Source organism: Pholis gunnellus (assembly GCF_910591455.1).
Source record: "Pholis gunnellus genome assembly, chromosome: 17".
Taxonomy (NCBI): Eukaryota; Metazoa; Chordata; class Actinopteri; order Perciformes; family Pholidae; genus Pholis; species Pholis gunnellus.
The window spans coordinates 12,044,174-12,066,403 of NC_136544.1; the positions used below are offsets into that span (position 1 = coordinate 12,044,174).

Genomic DNA, 22,230 nt, shown 5'->3' on the forward strand with positions numbered 1-22,230 from the left:
TCCCTTAAAATAAGTGAAAACAATAAATGCATTTGTAGTATGCGCTGGAATGTCTTTCTGCAGAAGACGGGGAGCTGCGGGGATTTTCATCCACAAAACAGTGAAAACTCCCTGCAGTTTCACTCGTGCCGAGCTGGACTGTGACATTAAGCACTTCTCTGTCAACATCATACATACAAGGTTTACAGTAAACTAAACTCAGCAGCAAACACCATTTTCCATGATGTCATCTCTTGCGATAAAAGAAAATTATCTTTTTTACTCAGAAAATTGTCATTACCACTTCTAAACGTATCTATTATTCACACTGGCATTAGTGAAGTAAAACCTTTAAATGTCACATTATTCCATTTTCACTTCATACTTCACTTTCACTCTGCTTCTCATTGCCTGAGCAGGAGAGGAAAGAGTGGTACAACCCCTGATACAGCTCCTAGTAGCAGATTGGCAAACACTGGCCCAACTGGTAATGAATCCAGCGCGATAATAATAATGATAATAAAAATAATAATAATACACACACATAACGAACACCGTGAAAGAATCTTTCGGCTATTAATCTCGTAGATCTGCAGCTGCGATGACCAAACAAACTGACAGCAGCTTGGATACACCTTCTGTTTTTATTTCTGTTACAGGGTTTCACAGACACAACAAAAAATGACTATGGAGCTATAAATCATCATCAAAACAAACAGCTTGATAAGATTATTAATAAAAAACAACAAGGCTGCTAATGAGATGTGGTGTCAATACTTGCATTCCTCGATTACAATGGCTTCTTTGTGAATTGGAAGATGTCGAATGTCCATTGACTGAGTAATCCTTCCGAGAAATCTCGATCTTATTATGTGTATTCATTCATTTTACACGCTAGGAAACATTTATTGTGCTCCTCACAAGATACACTTTGTACGTGACTGCATTGGTGTAAGTACTGCCTTCAGTCTGTAAAAATAATAGACCTTAAAAGTGAAAATAACGTCTGATTATTTTCCATTTACTGTTCCAGCATCTGTTGATACTGTATCCAGAATAACACAGTATATGTCACAACTGCAGCGAAGGAGCAAGAGCGTGAATAAACACTGAATATCAAAAGCAGATGTATATACAGGGAAATATTAATCCAGGTTCAATTTAGAAAAAGTCAAACAATGTGTAGATCCATTGTGGTAACCCCGGTAATCGTACATTCAATGAGTTGACTTTCCTATCGAGCGCCTCTCCAGACAGGGTTGACTGATCTGTTCCACAATATCTGAGCAGCAAAATGCACTCCACTGTCCTGCTGAGTTTATGTCACAGCTTCTCCAAGTCCAAGCTGCTGGCGCTGGATCCTGAGAGCCGGATTGTCAGTGATGGAGCTCACGCTGTTCGCAGCCATGCCAGGAGCAAACATCTGCTGCAGGGGATGCTGGTCCACAGTCCAAACCAGGATTTAGTATGATCCTAGAAACAAAATACAGAAACTAATGATTGAATGAGGCCAAAAAACAGTTGAGGCTTTCACATTGACACACGTTTCTCACGCCCATACTTAAGAAAATTTGAGGTTTTGATCTTTTCTGGCAACATTCCTTTTTTAAATGTTAAAAGTAACTGTTCAGTGAAGTTACTTCAAACAACCAGAGATTCATAAAACACACAGAGTTCATCAACACAAAGTTCTTCTCCGCTGATGCCTTCAGCAGGTCTGGCTGCTTTCTCAAACTTTCCACACAAAAAAAAAAAAGGGCTTGAGGATTCAAACTGGCATACAGAAGACGCAGATGAAGAGCGCACATCCACGGCTGAAATGATCACATTATGAGTGGTGGCAAAAGTGTTTTGCTTCCAGCCGAGAAGATACAAATCACCGAGCGTTCTCAAGTCGGAGCTCGAATGCCAGAATTAAGATGTCAAAATATTGCTTCAGGCCCAAAGAAAGTACTGATTTGAAAGAAAGAAAGAAATAAAATGGCACTTTTATCTAGAATACATGTGTGAGAACATCTGAGGAACAAGATGAGATAATTCTCTGGAAAACAAGTGGGAGGAATATGTTGCTGTCTAATGAGAGCGCTGTTGATCAAGTGTGAAACATCTGCTTTTTTTCACAACAACGTCAGAACAGCCAGAGGTGAGGTAATGCAGGTAGGTGGCCTCTTGACAACCCTGTAGCCCGCTTCACCCGTGCTTGTGCATACAACCACCCACAAAATGACATTACATCATCTGCCCCCGCGCACACACACCATCCACTCAGCCAAAGTGGCGGGACCGGCCTGTCCCGCTTTGTCTACTTATCGTGTCAGACGATAAGTAGACATCCATCAGTGTTTCTCCTCTTCTTTCTGCCTGTCTGCACCTCCGAGCTGGTTTACCTGCGAGGAGTCACGTTCCGCCGGCGCACAGGATGTGGCCTCACTCGCGTAGCTCTTTCTTCATCTCCCTCCTCCTTCACTTCTCTCTGGGCCTCACGCATCATCTCTCTCTCTCTCTCTAGCTTGCTTCGCCCAACCTAAGCCACAACCGCTCTATTGCTTTTTGTTCATACTCTCTGTCATTATACACCCTCAGCTTTGATTGTGTGCTTTTTCAGCTCCACCACTCAACAATCATCCCTTCACCTGATTTTCTCTATCGCTCCCTTTGCCCTATATTCTATTTTTTTCCCTTTCTCTTCCCACGTTGCTCTCCTGTGCCTCACCTTGGAGCAGAGCCAGTAGAGCAGCATCAGCACACAGAACCGGGTCCCAACCTGCCTTTGAGTCTCAGCCTGCCCGTGTACACCGGTCTGTGCCTGGGGCCTGCGACTGAGGCCTGGCCCCTATCGCCCTCTCTCATCGGCACATCTACTGTACCTGTCTGCTGGCACCCTGCCATTCACACACACACACACACACACACAGTTCCCCTTCATTTACCCAACCTGGAGGGGGGAAAAAAAACCGATAATGCAAGCCTAAAACCTATAGAAAAAGACTACTCATGTTGGGGTCAAGCAAATTTGACCTCCATCGAGAACACCCACGGCTACCCTGAGAGGCACACGTATACAGTACCACGCATTCAGCCTGCTGGCTGCCCCGCGCAAGCCCATCAACAAGTCTCTTTGAAGGGCACCGACTCAGTGGTGGGCCATCAAAGCATATCTTCATTCATGTCCACTGAAAGGATCTGAGGCTCCTGAGAGACGCCGTGTTTGAAGTGATATCTCTGTGCCACTGCATTCTTTACCGTGCTGTCATGACTTGAGTTACACAATCAAAAAAGCAAGAACATGGGCGTAAAGCCAGTGCCACCACACTGATCATGTCTCACATATATTTGAACTACTGCTATCTTGGTTTGATCAGTGGATGTACCATACTCTGGTTGTTATAGTGTGTGTGTGTGTGATCACATATTCCACTTGAATGAAGATCAAACAAAAAAAAAAACAGTCATCCTTACCTGTTGAATCTCTTGAGATCATGTTTCCATTACTCAGCCTCTTCTCTGTGCTCACCTGAGGTCATCTGAAACAGATTAAAGATGGGGAAATAAAATGATTCAGAGAGGAGCTCATTCAAGAGTAAACACACGTTTGACAAAAAACAGAGGAACCAGATGGAATTGCTCTGCCCAAACTTGCATCAATACTCCGACAAATATTTATTTTTCTACAGTACAATGAGAGCGCAATCAGTTCCTTCCTCTGTTTTCACAGGTATGACGAGGTTACAGTGCAGTTGTTTTCCAACTTTTACGTCCAAAAAATAAATTTGAGGAATCATGAGATAATGAACAACAATGGGAAGAAAATGCATGTGTATGCAGTGATGATGGGCCACATATACACAGCGCTTTAGTTTAATGGGACACAAGTCAAGAGGCTGGGGACCACTGGTCTCGAGGACCAGCTGTTGGCATATAGACACACAGTCTGACCTGAACACGTTAGTCGCACAACCATCAAAATCTAGGAAAAGAGCTGAGCGTGTTCCTCAGACTTATCACCCAACTGCCCTGACTACCTTCTTATCGCATTCTTTTTTAGGGTCTTGGTCAAACAAACCTGGTTTTATAATGACCACATGACTCAAGACCTTCTAGAGAACTTTACAGTTCATAAAAAAAATTAAAAAAAGAAGTGAAACCTGGAGTAGTGACAAAAATATACATAAAACAGATTTGGGTGAAATAGGTTTCAGTAGAGCTCTACAGAAGCTGGCAGAAGCGAGGCAGTCAAAGTTGCTTTTCCATCGTACACTTTTAAATGACTTGTGCTGGTTTTATTTTATAAGGTTAACAAGGTTCAGGTAGATATTGGATCAGGAAACTTCTCTTGATCACAGGTTTCTTCATACACACATGTTTAAAGACTGAAGCCGCGCTCTCTGGACCGACTACAACTCCGGTCCCTGTTCATCCATTCACGGACAAAGGTGCCCTCTTACTTCTGAGTTTCACTGTCCCAGACCTGTTACCTTGGCAACAAATGCACTGTTTACAAGTGACACAAAGCCTGAACTTCAGAACCTCCTTTCAGGTTGAAGGCTCCAAGAGTTGAGGGGGAAAACAGCAATAACAGGACGGCGGGGAGAAAAACTGAATACCGGCGAATTTGCTTCCCAAAGTTTCTGGAGGACAGAGTAAAATGATTCTTTCTTTCCTCTCCCTTTTTAAAATACCTTTCCCTGGCACCATAGGTGTGCTGTGCTGGTCCCATTTCTTTTCTATCCCTTCTTATATTTCCATTTTTTCTAGCTATCGCACCGAGCTAAGTGAGTTATCATGTAGACCAGCAGGCCTGCGCAGCATGTGGCTAGGCTAAGCCTCCAGATGAGGTAATGTTTAGAGGGTTTGGCGGGCCAGGGGAAGGGTTGGTCGGGTCTTGATTAGCTCAGGGGTATGGGGCTCTCTCTCATATTGGACACCCCTTTGTGTGGTGAGATTACCACCTTATGAAAAACTGCCCCTGCTGACACGCCTGATGGGATCAGAGCTTCCTGCCCCGCTGCATCGTCCTGCTTATGAGCTCTCCACAGACGGGAGGAAAAAAAAAAAAACACACACACAACCAAACACCAAGCTCACACACTTGAACCTCTCAGGAGAGACGGGGCATGAACACCGGGGAGATCAGACACACAACTCACATGTTCGGTGCATGTACACGGACACACCGCCAAGCACACACATGGCTGCAAACGTCACCACCTCGGGCCCCCTTCGCTTCCACTTGTGTAGCCTATATAATGACCACGACTGATGACCCCCAGATGGAAAACAACCTGACTCTATTAACGAGGCCAGATGACACACAAACACACGCTCACTTGCTTTTACTGTGGTCGTCTCCTCCGGCCTCTCTCCAATGAAAATCACATGATGGACCACGTCCAGCAGAGAATCCCCCCCATCCCCCCCCCTCCACCCAACAAAACATCAACAAACAATGTGAAAAAAACTGAGGATTCAGAGGCAAAGCTTTCAGGGGATTTGATCCCAGCAGTCCACTAAAGAGGGCTGAGGCTATAGGATGATTTCAATTATTTGATATAATTTCTGATGGTCCATTAGTTCAAAATAAAGCTCTGATTATAATGGATGTGTATACAGAAAGTTACAAACAAAACCTGCATCAGAGTCTGAAGCGGCGCTGTACTTTTTCCAGATGTGTAATCGACTGTTAATAAGCAGTGGCCTTACGTTCATGAATCATTTTCCCAAATAAAGCTAATTTAGAACGGAATAAATGCAGCACTGTGGTTTGTTCAACCGCAGAGCAACGTTCAACACCTTTCTGTTTCTACTGTTTAGGAGGCTGCACTAACAAACGCTCATATTTCTGCAGTGCACTTTGTGAAAGCAAGTCAATATTTGTTGGTGTATACTCGCAAACATGCAAGTATACATGCATGCACACACAAGTTAGGGACATGGCACAACCTTGCGCCAGTGGTCCTTTAAACCGGTCATGTGAAACGACCCGTTTATTTCTGCAAATCAGATTACATCTCCAAGCTGTGCAAGTCCACACACACATTTAAAGCTTGGGGCTCAGGTCCATGCAACACACACACACACATACACACACACACACAGCTTAATCAGATTCTCTCGTCTTTGTGAATGTTCGCGGACTGCAAGTATCAGCCAGGGCCAGGCTCAAAGTGTGCACAAACGTATAGGATACTGTAAATATACAGCAGATATGAACTATATTCTGAAATGAGTGTAGCTCAGGCCACAGATTCCCTTGAAGAACAAAACAATTTCTTTGTCAAGGAAAATCATAGAGCGCTGTGATAAGCCTCCTTTCAGCAGCGCTCGACTGCTGTCTGGCAGCTCTGCTGTGGAATGAGCACATGTGGAAACATGTTTTAAGTGTGTTTGGCAGGAATGCAAATGATAGATGATTCGCAAATGATTCAGGTCCTCTTCAGTAGGTCAGGATTTATTGTATTTATTGTAATTATTCCATTGAGCTGGCAGATAAATAAGTACGTAAATTGTTGAATAAGCACAGCAAGAGCGATAAACATATTGAGCATGCAAAGATTTCCATACTGTCTGCTTCTACTTTTCTACGTCTCTTCACATTTTAGCTTCACTGATCCGATTTGCAACACAATGTAAAAGAAGCCGCTTGGCTGGTTGGCTGCTGTTGGACCGGTCGGCTTAATTAAACCCAGACAGTTGGAGGAAGTACAAGTCTCTGTCCCTACAGGATCTACATTAAGTCTCCACTCTGCTAATCAGAAAGCCCTTCAACTACATCAGCATGTCCCTCTGGCCCAACAAACAACCAAATCTTATTTGTCTTCGTAACCTTTTAAGGAAGCTTGAATTATTTTACTATCGAGTCTGGAAAATAAATCACGGCCGTCTCCGTGTTCACCACAATCATCCTAAACGGATCAGCCGTGTAGCTCATTGTCTGTTCTTCTTTTGCCCTTGGTACCACGGAGGTCAGAGGGTGGGGAAGCTGTGGGTGGCAGGAAGTTGAGAGAGTCATGCCTACAATGGGGTGTCAGGACTCTGTCAGTCAGCCCAACTCAAGCGGGTTGATTCTATCTTCACAGTGACATCGGAGAAGTTTAGCGATGGAGACCGGCAGCGAGGCGAGTGGAAGAGCAGAGGGACCGCTCCCTGGGTTAGATTGCACTGAATGCTCAGATAAGACGACAGGAAAGGGCAGATTGGGGCAGGGCAGCAGGGGGGAGCTGGCTGGGGCTACTGTTACCCCAGGAAGAGCTCACTCATCCCTCAGATCACCTGTGGAGGTCAGGATGTGATTCAGTCACGCAGTGCCACCAGCCAGGAGTTGGATTCAATGTAAGTAGTAGGGTCCCCTCTACAGTAACTGTGTACAATCAGTTACTGTACTGGTGATTTAACATGTTTTGGCCAAAAAATACAAATATGTTTCTATTTAAAAATGTCTGGCAAAGCTTTTAGATTTGGAACAATCCAGTTGGCCATTAGTTTTCTATTAATTTCAGTGCAGAAACATAACTTGCAGAGTGACTTGAAGCATAAATAATTGTAAATTGATTGTCTTGTAAACCGTTAGTCAGACAAAATGTGGGCTCTGTTAAAGTTGATTATTTGCCCATTATTTTTGACATTTATATGAGCTGAACAAGCGGTCAATTCATTGATGAAAATTTAAAAGAAATTAAAAACTACTGGCAGAGTAAGCAACCGTATATATGGAAATGCTGTGATGCAACTCGAGAGACATATGGTTAGTCCTGCAGCACACATTCCTGACAACACACACACACACACACACACACCGGTAAAATAAACCATGCTGTAGTATCTTCATCTGGAGTGCATTTCCTGTCCTCTGGCTTGGCATATGTCTGCTAGTTGCTCCTTTACAACATAGTTCTCTGTTGTAGCGCCCCGCATGCACAGAAACTACTGTCCAACCATTTGAAACAGAACTTTAGGAACAGGGACCACGACCTTAGACTTCTCTGGGTGTGGAACAAGTAAAGCGATGATATGCACTTCCCACATCTGGAAAAATCCTACACGGTGGATTATGTTGGTTTAGGGTATAGTTTTGACAAGCACCGTTTCCAGTTTTGCTTAATTCTCTCACCAAGAGTCAGAGTTGCAATCATCAGTGTTGCACACTGACCCAACACTCACTTGGGGAATGGAAATTTAAGAGGATAATAAAGTAACATCACGCAGCTCTTTAATAAGACAAATTTGACAGCACAACCCACCTCCCTTGGTGAACAGCTGTGGAATTTGTGTGTCAAATTTTACAAGGTGAGAAGTGAGGAGACACTTCAATTCAGGAGCAACAGTGGTGATGAAACAAACAAAAATGTCACGAAATGATCCTCTATCATCCTCTATATCTTTTTAACCTAGCAGAGGTCGTAACCAGAAGTGGTCACAGGAGCTGTGAAATGTTAGTTTTGGAGTGAAAGTAAACAGCCTCTCCCATGGTGGGCCTGTACCCTACACAGAGTAAGCACATGTTTCCCATTGTGGTTAAAAGGGAAGGGGATTAAAGTGTAGTGCAGCCGGAGCCACAGCCATACACCCCATGGTGGGATCACAGTACTCTCAGGTCTTTCAGTACTGCTGATGTAGCCCAGTTGGAAGTGGCTGGTGTGTAGGGAGAAGCAGTGGCCAGATCTATCAGATGGACTAGTCGGGGTCCTCTAGAGCCCAAATATGAGGCCTTTCTTTGGGGCTGAGGGGGCAGACATGTTACCATGTTGACAGAACCGCCTGACTGAGGCTGGCAGACACTCACACAAACACAGGCAAGGTAAGGATTATGAGGAGGTGTTGAAACCGAGCGGATTTTGCTTTTCAGAGGCCCGATTCTCTCCCTATGACAAAGAGATCACCTTCAAACCCCTTATTAAAGACAGAAACAGAGCTAGAGAAGAATGACATTTAGACTGAAAACTAAAGCAGTAAAAAATCGTCTTAATGCTCATTGGTTTTGGCTGCAAAATATGGGGTTTTCACCCCGGGGCCTCAGGGTCAAATAGGCCACATTCAGGTGCCACAGGGGACAGTTAATGCAGGAGACTGTGACTGTGCAGCCAATTAAAGGACACTTTAAAAAGGCAAATGGTGCAAGGGACATTGAGGAAGATATGCATAGTGGAGCATAACTGCACTTACCAAAAACTGCCAATTAACCAGCACCCCATGAAGCTCAGTTGTGACCGTTTCAGCTGGACAGCTTCCATGTGCAGCGAGGAAAAAACGCTTTCTGAGCAGGGTAACAAAGGTTGTAGAGCGAGGGTCGGACACTCTTTGAGGGTTTACTGAGCTTGATTCAATTCAAAATTTGGACCCAAGTCTTAAAAGTTCAAACTTGACTTGGACTCGGCTGCTCCAAAAACCGGACTGCCTAAAGACTTGCCTTGAGACTTGAAAGCCAAGTATTAAGTCTCAAGTTTTGAAGGCCTTGCATGAAAATGCCTTGTTAGCTATGTAAACTAACACCATGGATTGGAAATGAAAATGCTGCATCTTGGAATAGAATAGCATAGAACATTATCTTTAAATCCACGTCTGTCCAAAATGTCATCACTTCATTGTATCCTTTTGTGTAAAATTGTCATGATTAACATATGGGTTGAGTTATGGTCAAACATGTGTTTTGTGAAGTCACAGTGACCTTTTACCACCAATTTATAATCAACACGAAAACATAATGCCTCCAACCACGGCCGTCGCCAGGGGCATCAAAGGCATATTGAATATTGTTGGTACTAAATCCTATTTTTAGTTGCCAGAGGTTACTCCTCGCTTTCTCCATTTTTGACTTGCAATTTGCGTATGGAGACTTGCGACTGGATGTGTCCTAAATGACTTGAAACTTGGGTCTACTTTGCCTTAAATCATGTCTAGTACACTGTGCTCCATCCAGGGAGATGCAATTCTCACCCAGACCAGTTTAAGTCAAGTATTCCAGAGAGTTATGAAGTGTCATCCTTAACCTCCTGGCCTCAACACCCACACACATAAACAAAAGATAATTACATGTCTATATCATAAAAATGTCTGTCAGTGCTGCGTTGGTGGATCTTCTTCTGTGTATGTTTGTGGGAGGAATTGGGGAACAGGGATTTTGTGCAGGGCCCACATTAAGTTTTGTCATCCGCAAAAACATAGTGGGTGAAAAAGTACGGCATGTGCGTGAGCGCGTTTTTGAAACTGGAAACAGATTTATGTAGTGTTAGGGATCAGCTCTTTAAAAGGTCACACTAAACAAGTTAGGTCTGCTCACTAAACCCTGTTCCCTTTCTGATCCAGGTGACTCTGGGCCAACAGTTTCACAACACACGGGACAGACGCGTAAGCACTCATGACCACTTCATGAAATCAGTCATTTCCGAAATCCAATGACGCCAAGCTGACATTCAGCGTCTTTGATACCTATAGGGCTCTTTATTGTCCTTTACAAAAAAATCTAAATACACTTTCTGAAGTCACAAGATGCTCTGGCATGGGAGAAGATATCTGCCACAGGAACAGAGTTTTCCAGTTGACAGTGATCACAGCGTTACATGGGATGGAGTTAGAGGGGATATCTGTCAAACTCCCTTAATTACAAACATCCTTCAGCGACACATGTGAAATGGCACACACACACTTAAACACACATTCATGCGTCGATGTACTCGAAGCACGATATTGCATGCACGTCTGTGTGTGTGTTTGTGTGCATATTGCCCATGTACACATTAACAAAACACACACAACTCCTTATGTAAATGTCTGGGACTGCAACGGTGGAAAAAGGTGGGACGAGGACCACATCAAGTCTAATCCAGCCAGGGATTAGGAGCAGGCAAATATCACCAATAATAAACAAATGACTAGCATTGTGTGGTTGCAAGCCCCGGGGCTCGAGCTCGAACCCAGCAGGATCTGGATCCAATCCCTGCCGTTTATCAGTGCGAGTAGTAGCGGCCACTTGTGTAAACTCCTTGACAAACCCATAATGACCAACCAATCACCCCTCCCACTTTGATTTACATCTCAGACCTGAGTCCTCAGCTTAATATTCAGACCAAAAGGGCTATTTTGTTACCACTACATTATTCACTGTGACATTGTCTTCTTGTTAGCAGTATTCTGTGGGGCGACCATCAGATTTTGCTATAACAAATTTTCAGTGACTGACACAGCCAACTACTTCTAACGTAAAACTTCTACTTAGATATGATCATATGCTGCTTCTTTCTGTTTTCATGTCATTTTGAATTAAACATCTTTGGGTTCAGGAACCTCGATCAAACAAAAAAGTTGATGTCGGAACTATAACAAATTGTAAAGAAAATGTTCACCTTTTCCCCTTACATCTTACAGACTGAACAATTAATCGTAAAAACAATTAAAACAATCAAATTGGTAGCCCTAGATTAATAGTTTGGCCTTAGCAGACCATACTTTTTTGTATCACTCCGTGACATTTAATATTTGAGTGTCTGGAAAGTCCTCAAGCTCGAGGGAAGAAGTGATTTTATGACACAACTCAACACAAGAAAGAAAGCTGAGCAGCACACCTGTTTAGCATCATTGACAAAAATATTGATTACTTGTCTAGGTGTCACCATGGAGATTATTGCGGAGGACTGTTGGACGGATAAAGTAATGGGCCATAAATTCCTTTAAGTAGTAACTTAGCAGAGTGTGATGAAACTGAGATCAAAGGTAAAGCAGGGAAAGCAGTTTGTAACTTGGTCAGTGCAGTTTTCTGCGACTAGGAAAAAGTGCGCAAGAGGTAAAAAGGGCTTCCACTGGAAATGCAGACACAGCATGTTTCCCTCCATCTGTTCTACCAGCTCTTTTGTCTTATGTGACATCAGATGAGATGCTCCAATAAATCTCAACTTGGGTGAATGTTCGGAGGCCTTAATCTCACTCTGTATATGTGTGTGTGTGTGTGTGTGTGTGCTGAGAGCTATGTCTTCCCTTTGCTCTAATCCACCTATTTTGTTCTGCTCCACTGTTCAGATTCAAGGTGGAAAAGTGCCCAGACCGCAACGTTTTGTTTTCTCCGTCTGTCTGGCCCACAGCGCTTTACCTGCTGAGCCCCGAGACTCACCAAGCCTTAAGGACTCTGTTGCGTTAAACCTGTCCCCAAACATGTCCCCGGCCTACACAAAAGCCATCTGGGGTGCGGCTGAGGGCTTTAGCAACAAAATAACTCTTTCAATCTGCACTCCGCATGGTTCTGACTGCAGGGCACTCAGGTCGCCAATACCAAGAAGACTCTTACTGGACTTCCTCCTCCTTCTCCCTCCACCCCTCTAATCCTGGCCTACATGACTGACTCCAACTGAAAGCCCCACACGCCAGAGGTGGGAGCCAAAAGCACTGTGAGATTCAAAAAAGACCACCTGCTCATCAAACTAAATTGCACTCACTCAAGGCAATGGGGAACAGAGAGAATGAAAAGGAGGGGGGGGCGCAAGAGGAAAAAAAATAAGTACGAATAAAAAGAAAGACAAGTCACTGCTCTCCCTCTGTGATCTTGGCAGACAAAAGAACAAATTGCATTTCTGCGTCATGGCACTCGAGGGTCAAAATCGGCATAGGGTCCCTCTCAGTGCTGTTTGTGTGCGAGCATGCTGATAACGGTTCCATCAGTTCCCACAAGAGAGCCAGAGAGGTGCACAGGCCTACGTTTGAGCCTTTCATCTTGGCTTCTTTTGTATTCCGCTACACTCTGTTGTCTCTCTCCTCTATTTGGCGGAATTGACTGTTATTATTCCAAACAGCATTATCTTTATTAATGCCACAGGTCTCAGGACTGTGCACTCCCCGGGAGCCGGGTCTGGACCGAGCTGCAACCAATCTCCCTAGATAAAAGCTCAGCGGAGAGCTGTATGCAAGCTAGACGGCTCCAATAGGCCTTCATCCTCCCCTCCTCATTCTCAGAGAGAGGTATAGGCCCTACAAAGACTAAGATATGGCTTTAATCTTAGCACTTTCAGCCGGAAACATTTGAACCGAGAGCAGCTCTCTGGGAGGCTATCAGAAGCCACCGGTCACAACAAACAAAATCGTATTTTAGTAAATACATGAAATAATATTTGAAAGTTGCAAAAAGAAAATGATCCATAATGACTAAGTTTTAAAAAACCTGGATATTGAGGGAAAGGCTCTGGAGTCACAAACCGTTCCGGTTATAAGTCATGAAACTTTATCTTCTGGTGCTACAGTTTGTGAGTGTGCCCTCCATTTCTACTATGGCTTATATTGTTGGTGGCTGGTATGGACTTAGAGCTGAGGCAGTTTCCCGAAGTCAGCCATGCACGACGAGTTATTCTAAAGGTGGTGTGGAGAGCTGACGTGTGGCCAGGCCGGGCCAGGGCAGCGGCTGGGGTCTCGGCTTAGTGCCTCGAGCCCCTCGCTCCAGTGGTCACACAGCATCAGCTCCCGGCCCGAGCCCGGACACTGATTTATGGGACAGGGGGATTACCATCAAACCAGCCGTGAGGACCACCCAGATGGTGGCAGAGGACGACAGCCGCACAAACAGACACAGGCACACACACATTCAGATATACTAAATGTATTCACACGAGCACCAACATGGACATTTTTACACAGATGCCCGCAGACATCCACACACTTCAACAAATAGTGACTTGAACGCAAACAAAATGCGTTGCTGTATAAGATGTTGAAGATTAAAACCCTATAAACAAGGAAATAAACGAGCCTGAAAAGCTGCACATGCCATTTGTAATGACTCTGTTAACCGCTCAAGTGCAGTGGGAGGGATTAGTTTGCTGAGGCTTCCTCATTACCACAAAGCGAGGGAGCCAAATTTGCTCATCAGGGTTCATATGTACGTATCTACAGGATGTGCCTGGTTAGAAGTAATTCCTCTCAATCACGTCATACCCTTTTCTCTTTTTTTCTCACTTTCTCACAAATGCATAATTGAAGAGTGACGACTTGTGTAATTTTCTATCTCAACTGACCCAGGTCTAAAACAAGAACGTTGCATGTAGCTACAGATGGAGAGCAGGGGGGGCCAGGCTCAAACCCTGGCTTTCATCAAAACATTTGTAAAGTTATCTGAAGTTGGTGACATTCAACTTGATGATGATGATGATGATGATCAATTAACTTTCCACTTTTGCTCGATAAAAAGGTCTGGACACGTCTCACTTTCATTCCGAATGCATTTACCATCCTTAATACTTTTCCACCAAGTCAAACTTTAATCCAGGGACACGTGCAAATACACAGAGAAAGACAGGAGAGAAAAAAAAAGAAAGAAAGAAAAGCACATATTTCTCACTTGCCGGGGCGCAGCACAGCTCAACCTCAAGGCACCAGTTGGATGAGCTGAACAATAAGAGTCAATGACAAATCGGACGTGGTGCATTCCTTGGGCAAACACTCACTTCATAAAGGGAGACGGGTAGGCAAACACTCACCTGCCCTAAGCTAATAATATGTGTGAGGGCAAACACCAAAAAACACACACAAATACACACACACGTATGTGCACACTTGCGCTTCGATATGTTGAGACAATGATGGGGATTAAACGGCTCAAAACTGCGTTAGTATCGAGAAAGGACCATATTTCATCTAAGAGAGCATGTTTTTTTGTACCGAAATCATAGCGATGAGAAATGCAGGAGATATGTGACTCTTTGTACTTCGGTACCGAGCTATGTGAAGTCTGGAAATAGACTGGTACACATCTATAATGTATATGATAGGCCTGCTCAGTTTAGGGTTCCTCTTAATCATTTCACTGCAAAACTAAACAGAAACTGAGGTATTGGCTGCAGGGGGAGAATTTTAATGGCTTAGACAAAATATATTTTTATACTAAGCAGCCCATTATAAACCACATGTCTGTACGAAGCCTCTATACAGCGCAGTGTGTCCATTTCTGATCGTGTGTTGGGAAACCATCAATGGCTGTACTAACTTTTCTACTAAACAAGTCACACACATTTCCCCCTGAGGCCTTCTTTCCCAGCAGAGCAGAGCAAAGCTCCAGTGACAGCAGAGCTTCGCTCAGTGGGATGCGCCCGCTACACTTCCTGACCATGTGACTTCCTTTCAGCTGCCTTTTGATTGGACGCTCAGAGGCGACGAGGATGAAGAGAAGAGGGGGGCGGTGGTGGCGGGGAGCTGGTTGGCAGCGGACACAAATTCCTGCCCCATTGCCATGGAAATGAGTCAACAGCAGGTCGGGGGGGGGGCAGAGAAGGCCGGGGGTTGTGGGGCACAGGCTGACCCTGCTGTAGTTAACAATTCATCCCCGTATCCGGCTCCCAAATGATTGGGCAAACACGGAGTCAAAAGGGCCCCAAGGGGCTGAGAGAGGGGCATCACCCTGGGGTGACATGCTGACAGGCACACACTGGTTGGTGGAGGGTGGACCAGCTGAACGAGGGAGTAAGGGATAGGGGGGCACCAGTGGGGAGGAAGGGGGGGGCTGATGGGATGTGGGAGAGGGGCCAAGTGCATTGAGAACAGCAGAATACAGCACAGTCACAACACAGTATGGCTGTGCCTTTAAAAAGCTGTGTAATTAAATGGGTTGAGTCAAAAAACCCATATCTTTGGGACATCACAACAAATATCACCCGGTAAATTACATCTATATTCCTTGTGTTAAGCTAAATAATTGATATTTGTCTCCCAGTTGTGCCAATAGTTCCGTTATCAACACAATAGAAACACTAAAAGTCTCTGGCATACGTCCGTTCAAAAAACATTCAACGCGCTTTGGTGAGCTGTAAGAGCTGTAAGGTAAAACGCCACTGGACAAAAACAATAAGAATACAACATAACCTTATGGCAGCTAAGCCGGGACACATGGTTGAGCCGACGGACAGTGTGCTTGTGGTGTTTCAGTTCTCTCCTGTAAACTTCTGCCGAGACTATTTGCAGTCTTTAGAAACATATAGGCTACTCACCAGAAATTCCCTGGGAAGCAATTAAAGGTTGACATCTCATTCCAAGAATGTGGATTCCTTCACTGTGAGAAGAAAAAAAAAAATCAAAAGAGGACAAACGTCACTTCATAAAACTACAGCATATAGTATTCCATTGCTATATCTGCTCAACTCTTTACTCCATTTGTTCAGCTGGGTTCATTTAGGTAAAACAGTGTTAGAGCATGTAATATGAGGTACAAATGGAAAATTGTTCAAGAGTCTCAACCCACAGGACCAGGTTCCAAAACACTGACCACTTTACAGTGGTGCAGAGCGGCGCTTAACAATAATGGGTCAGGGGCAGAAATAGCAGACGGGCGACGGGCGGATCTAATCAATGTCACATCATAGGGAAGAAGAACCAGACAGCTTGAATACTGTTCTTATAATAGACTAGACTTTATGTAGTGTACGGTCTTTCTCTCAGTCAGCATAAGCTGTCACTTCATGCACCGTCACGGCTTGGTTTGCTCCCGAAAGTGGCAAGAACCAAATCTCAATATCCAATTGGCCATCTCACTTTGAAGGGTTGAAATGCCAGCGTCACAACAGACCATTCACTGGGCAGCGGTGTGAGGAGGGTGTGTTAGCAGAGAGGACCCGTTACTGGTTCTCCACTGCTACTCACGTCAGAGTACATAAACACTCCTGAAGCATGTCATTCCTTTAGTGGGAATTAGTGTCCTCTCTATAATAATCCACCCGATAAAATCTTATAAAAGGAAAAGCAGGACTGCATCATTTATAGTGTCTGTAAGAAGAAGAAAAAAAAGAGAGGAGAGAAAGGAACAAAAACAGGAGGAAAAAAAGGAAGGCCGTGATAAAAATAGCAGATGTTGAGAGTCACTTCTCGAAAGGTGTGTCATTCAGGGAGTTTGGGACGAACTTTTGGCCGCGGCTGAGCCTCTAAATTTAGCATATTTACTAAAATAAAAAGTGAGTTCAGTTGCCTCCTCCCCGTTTATGACCTCAGTGGTGCAGCCGGCGTCACTCATGACGAAATGCAAACCATATAAAACAACAAAAAAAAGACCTCCTCAAATACTCTGAGTACACGAGGAAACAACCGCAATTTAATGTTCCCCGTAAATGATCTGACTTTGGCAATCCAAGTCCAGATCAACAGAATAATGTGGTTTTGCACATTCTAAATTTAGAACAGAGTTTGGGCATGAATCACCTTTTACATAACAACTTTTAACACAACAGCCTCTTGTTCGATTTGCAGAAATTGAGAACTAAAGTAACTTTCTATGAGTGCACACTTGACTGTATGCACATGAAGGGAATAAAGGATGTATGAGAATTTTTTTAACTGTACTCATACATGCCGATGAGCCTGTGTGTGGCAGGCTGGGGAGGATGCCCCTGGGCCAGGCTGAGGAGTAAGTGAAGCAGAAGTCCCATCTAAGCTCCAAAGCATGCGAGTATCAGGCCTGTAACTAAAACACAAGCATAAACATAGGCGATGTTAGGGATTACACCCTGCAATAGCGCCGCAGGAAACCACAGACAGCACAGGTGTAGCCATCACCACGGACACATTCTTCCCCATCTCCGCTCTGCCGGTGGAGGTCTGACTGACAGCTCATCATTGGCCCTTGTTGGCTGTGTGAGACTTGTGTAAACATCTGCGGGCGTTTGTGTGTCCGTGTGGAGTGGGAGCCACAGGTGAGGAGGACACACACACACACACACACACACAGAAGGATTACAATGGCCTAATGTCATGTCAAAGAAGCCTTGCAGCACAATACCACACACTCCGCAAGACTTTCCTTCGAGAAACAGTTTTATTGATTATATTTCATATTATTTGTCTCACTTACTTTCCCTCGAGAGTTGAATCTGATCTGATCCATTTTGAAAAAAAAACATGTGCTACTGTAGTAGCAATCATGTAAAGAGCAGCACAAAAGTAGGATGTTTTTAAGTGTTTTCTAGTGAATGAAAAGAATATGATTCAGCGAGAGCAGCGGGGATGAAGGGAGAGACTGTACAGTTCCATCAGTGAACAGCTCCCTCTAGAGCAACACCCTACATTCAATCCTGCACCTCGCTCTTATCGTTGCGGCCTGTCTTTTCATAAACAGCAGAAAATCATATGGCAAGACTCGTTAATAACAATTACTTCGTGTAAAAATGCCAACAGAAAAAAAACCCTGTTGATTGTTAAAAAGAGAAAATCCGAGAAGCTTGCGGGATTTACGGTTATTTATAAGCAGGTTGTCCTATTTCTGAGCCACAAATGAAGGATTACAGAGGTGAGGTCGAACCACTCATTTTCCCCGGTGTGAGTTGATAATGAGGCAGGCCGTTATTAAGATGTTTGCTTTAATCGTGTGCAGGGTTATTAGGGGCGGTTTACTGTACACAAGAGAGATTAACATGGGCCACGCATGGCGGAAAGAGCCGAGGAGGCCAACGATAAGCCGGCTACCCACAACTGTGAAGCGGGCTGAGAAATATGAGCGCACAGTAGGACATGAAACCCAGCAAGACAAACCTCTCCCTCTCTTTCTCTCTCTGCCTCATTCGCCCTTTCTCTCTCTCTCTCTCTCTCTCTCTCTCTCTCCGTTCGCCTCAAATCATGTTACACAACCACAAAGGAATGCCTCGTATATCGGAGACAGATTTAAAACAAGCGGAAAGAAAAAGAACAGTAAAGAGAGGATCGCAGGGGGATCTATAGAAGCAGTGGGTTTTGTTTGGTTCCTTTCTGTTTGTATAAAAGGACAACATGGCAGGGAGCTTGGCAGTACTATAAAGGCACACTGCAGTGACACACAAGTCCAGACACATACGCACCTAACTACTTCACACATGCTTACATAAACTAAATCAGCCCGAGACGCAGTTGTGTGCACCGACCAGGGAGCACTACACGCTTCCTCTATATTTTTCCATGCCGTTAATAAAAAAAATAGACATTGTACTGTTTCGATACATTTTGTTGGAATTTAGGGAGCACTTGCAAATCCATCATTTTATGAGCTTTCAAACTTTCCCACAGAATCCCCACCCCTTTATTTTCCGTGCATTTGACCCAAACGCATTAAAGTAGCACTCAATTAGGACGGAACACTCGTATGCTACTCAAACATGACATATAGCACCCACCACCCGTAATAATGAGACCCATGTTTTTAAAACGTTTCCTGAAATGTAGACAGTGGAAAGTCCTTCATTAAATACAATTAAAAAATAGAAAAAAAGGTGTTAAAGTTGTGAACTGAGGCCAAAATTGAGCTAAACTCTCTCGGTTTCAAAAGACGGATCCACACTTGTGCATCATCAACCCTCCGAGGCTAAAGCACGGATTTGGTCTTCGTCAACATGATGCTGGTCTTTGTTGCTTTATCTCGTTCAGTTGTACAACTAACAAACCACCAAAACCTGAGATGAAAACGAGCATTTCACAAGCACGGTCTGACTGCATTGGGAGACAGTGTGTGTGTGTGTGTGTGTGTGTGTGTGTGTTTGTGTGTGTATCAAGTTAGCAGAAGGTCATAGTGGTGAAGTATTAGAGCACTGTTTGCTCTCTTCCATGTACTCTTGGGGACCAGCCTGTTAGAGAGTTTGAACAGTGACGTGTGAAACCCGTAAAAACAGGACATAGCGCCGCTCTGTTTGCTTAAGAACACCCAAAGAATGGACTGCCAATACAAAACAAATCCCCCAGCCTGCATTCCTCCCGTCCATCAAACCCTACCTGTTGAACAAGATATGACAGAGAGCGGAAAAGGTCGTTACAAGAAGATCTACTTCATGGGGGCAATTTGTTCAAAAGTTGTCAGCGCTCTGGTCTTCATATCTGACCCAAGGAAAGAGGCACACATGCACAAGTTTGCATGAGCATATATTCTCTTTCCCTCCCACCTCTGAGTATGAACATGTGCAAACAAACACAGAGATAATATGTAGTTTTTAAGCATCCATTAATCACTAAGAACCCTAATGGTAAATAATGATAGTCAATATTTACATTGTACTTTATATATTACATTTTCTTGAAAATTGTTGGACAGAATTCAGGGAGAAATTGATGAAGTTCATTTTGAGAGTAGCTGTGGCATTATGATCCTTTTAAAATTGTATTAAACCTCAGAATTACAGTTGGACTTAATCACAATTTGGTGAACCAAGCTAGAGCTGCTTGCAATTATCAACACTAAAATAAGAATTCAATATTAAATCAAACAACATCTAGCACACACTATTCATTTATTACAGGTTCTAAAATATGGTGCTCTGTTTGATATCGTTGTAAAATGAATAACTTTAGATTGTTAGTCAGATGGTGTCACCCTGAGCTTGGGGAAATTGAAATGTTTTCTACACTAAATAGGAAACAAATAATCAACAGATTAGGGCAGTAATTAGTGATTTTTTTTATTCTTGTTTAATCTACTTTTTAAATGTATTTTTATAGATTAACTGATTAATTGTTTGGTCCGTAACACATGAGAAAACTGTGAAAATGTCAGCCAAAAGACTGTTTAAAATCTAGTTATGTCCGACCAACAGTCCAAAACCACAAACACTATTTAATTTACTGAAATGCAAGATAAAGAGAAGCAGAAATTTTTTAAAAGCAGTCAATTACTTAATCATGAAAATACTTGATTTTTCTGCACACCATCACGATTACCACAAGAGAGTGGGACGCAATTTACGAGTTTCCCCGTAAATTGCGTCTTACATTTTGAAACACCAAAGGCAAGAGACAGTTTAATACCGGCTGCCTTCTGTCCAGTATCTGTTATATGAAACATTTTAATGATGTTTTCAGCAGCGGTGCCCAACTTCCCCTCATGCAACATGTGATTCAGCCCATGAAAACAAACTGATGGATCCGATAGTAAAACTGGGGTGACACTGGGTGGAAATCCATCAATTCGAACATATGAAAGGGGAGAGAGGCACCACAAGATTCAACCCCCCCCCCCCCTCCCCTCCTTGCCATCATCCTCGTATCAGAGGAGCCATTGGGGAGAACTGGATGTGATTTGTATGTGTGTTTTTGAAGAGGGGTGCTCATAAACAGCCATGAAAGGGGCCCCTCTATTCAGCCCGCAAGCAAAGATGCGCTTCATTGGACCGGTCTTTTGTTTTCCGCTGTTCACAAAACCTTAAGCACAGAAAAAAAAAAAAAAGGGGTTGATTCTCTCGATGTGTGCTGGCCCAAATGATGCCATTAGATTGGTGCCCGCTTTGGGTGCAAAAGGCTTCAGTAGCGCTTGAAGTGATTTAAAAGGTGCAGGAGAGAGCTGCCTGCAAATCCTGTTTGGGAATAACACTGGGAGGAGAATGGGGAGGCAAAATGCCAAGCTAGTAATCATTCTATAGTATGCAAAAATGCTCTCAACTCCATGAGTGCCGTGGATGTTAAAACAAAAGATGCGGAACATTCCTTTGTCACGTGATGAGGGTCAATGTGCTGCGGTAGTGCGTGGGGTCAGGAAGTTCACCAAAGTTCCCACGCTGCCTCACACCATAAGATCACGGTTAAAGCCTGGAACACTCTTCATTATTGTCAGGGGGAATTTTGTTTCCAAAAAAGGGGCCAGCGCCCAAGTGCTCACACAGGGATGAGCCGTCAGAAAACAAATAAATATATAGGACTTCCTCTTCAGCATTACGAGGCTAACACACCGAAGAATGTGTGAACAAAATGTACTTTTTCACATGAAACTTGGCAAGACATTTTGTCAGGTAGTGATGTCACAGTGAGACAATGACTAAACAGTACCGACATGTCATCTATTGATGCAGTTACACGATAATGGGGAAAAGACGGCGCTTACGAGCGGGTGAAGCAAGCAGGTGATAGTGTGACAATGACACCACAGCCAATGGCTTTGTGCAGGGCATGTCATCACGGTGCCCGCTCGCCGACAGCAACCTAATAGGCATGAGAACCTCGCAGTGTCAACAAAAGGGACAGTGCCAAACAAAACCACTTGTTGTGAGTGAGAGGGCTCCTGAACAGGCTAGGTCCGGTTCCACTCTGCTCAGCCCTCATTTCCTCCTTGACATCTCAGCTATCAGAAAGAACATTTCATGTTGGTGTTTTTTTTTTTAAACAAATTATGCGCTATTTTCAGCAGCCAATCACGCATACTGTCAGAATAATTCTTTTAAGGTTTTATTTGTTTAAACATCATTAGAAACGGGTATTTATACACATCAGGTGAGCTGACGGTGAGTTGGTTGGAGAAACTCAGTTTGCCAGCTGTCTGGCCTGCAAAGCAATATCACCTCTGATTGCACTGAATAC

The 22,230-nt window shown here is 43.9% G+C and overlaps 1 long non-coding RNA gene across 1 annotated transcript in view; it reads right to left on the bottom strand.

Moving 5' to 3' along the window:
* Positions 1 to 613: 613 nt before the first annotated feature.
* The window catches only part of LOC306709974, a 50,452-nt gene continuing 28,835 nt past the window's right edge, over positions 614 to 22,230 (bottom strand). The window contains exons 2-4 of the long non-coding RNA XR_013767493.1: positions 15,930 to 15,991; positions 3,439 to 3,503; positions 614 to 1,452 (exon numbers count right to left, since the gene is read on the bottom strand). This is a non-coding gene — a long non-coding RNA (uncharacterized lncRNA). The remainder of the gene's footprint in view (positions 1,453 to 3,438; positions 3,504 to 15,929; positions 15,992 to 22,230) is intronic.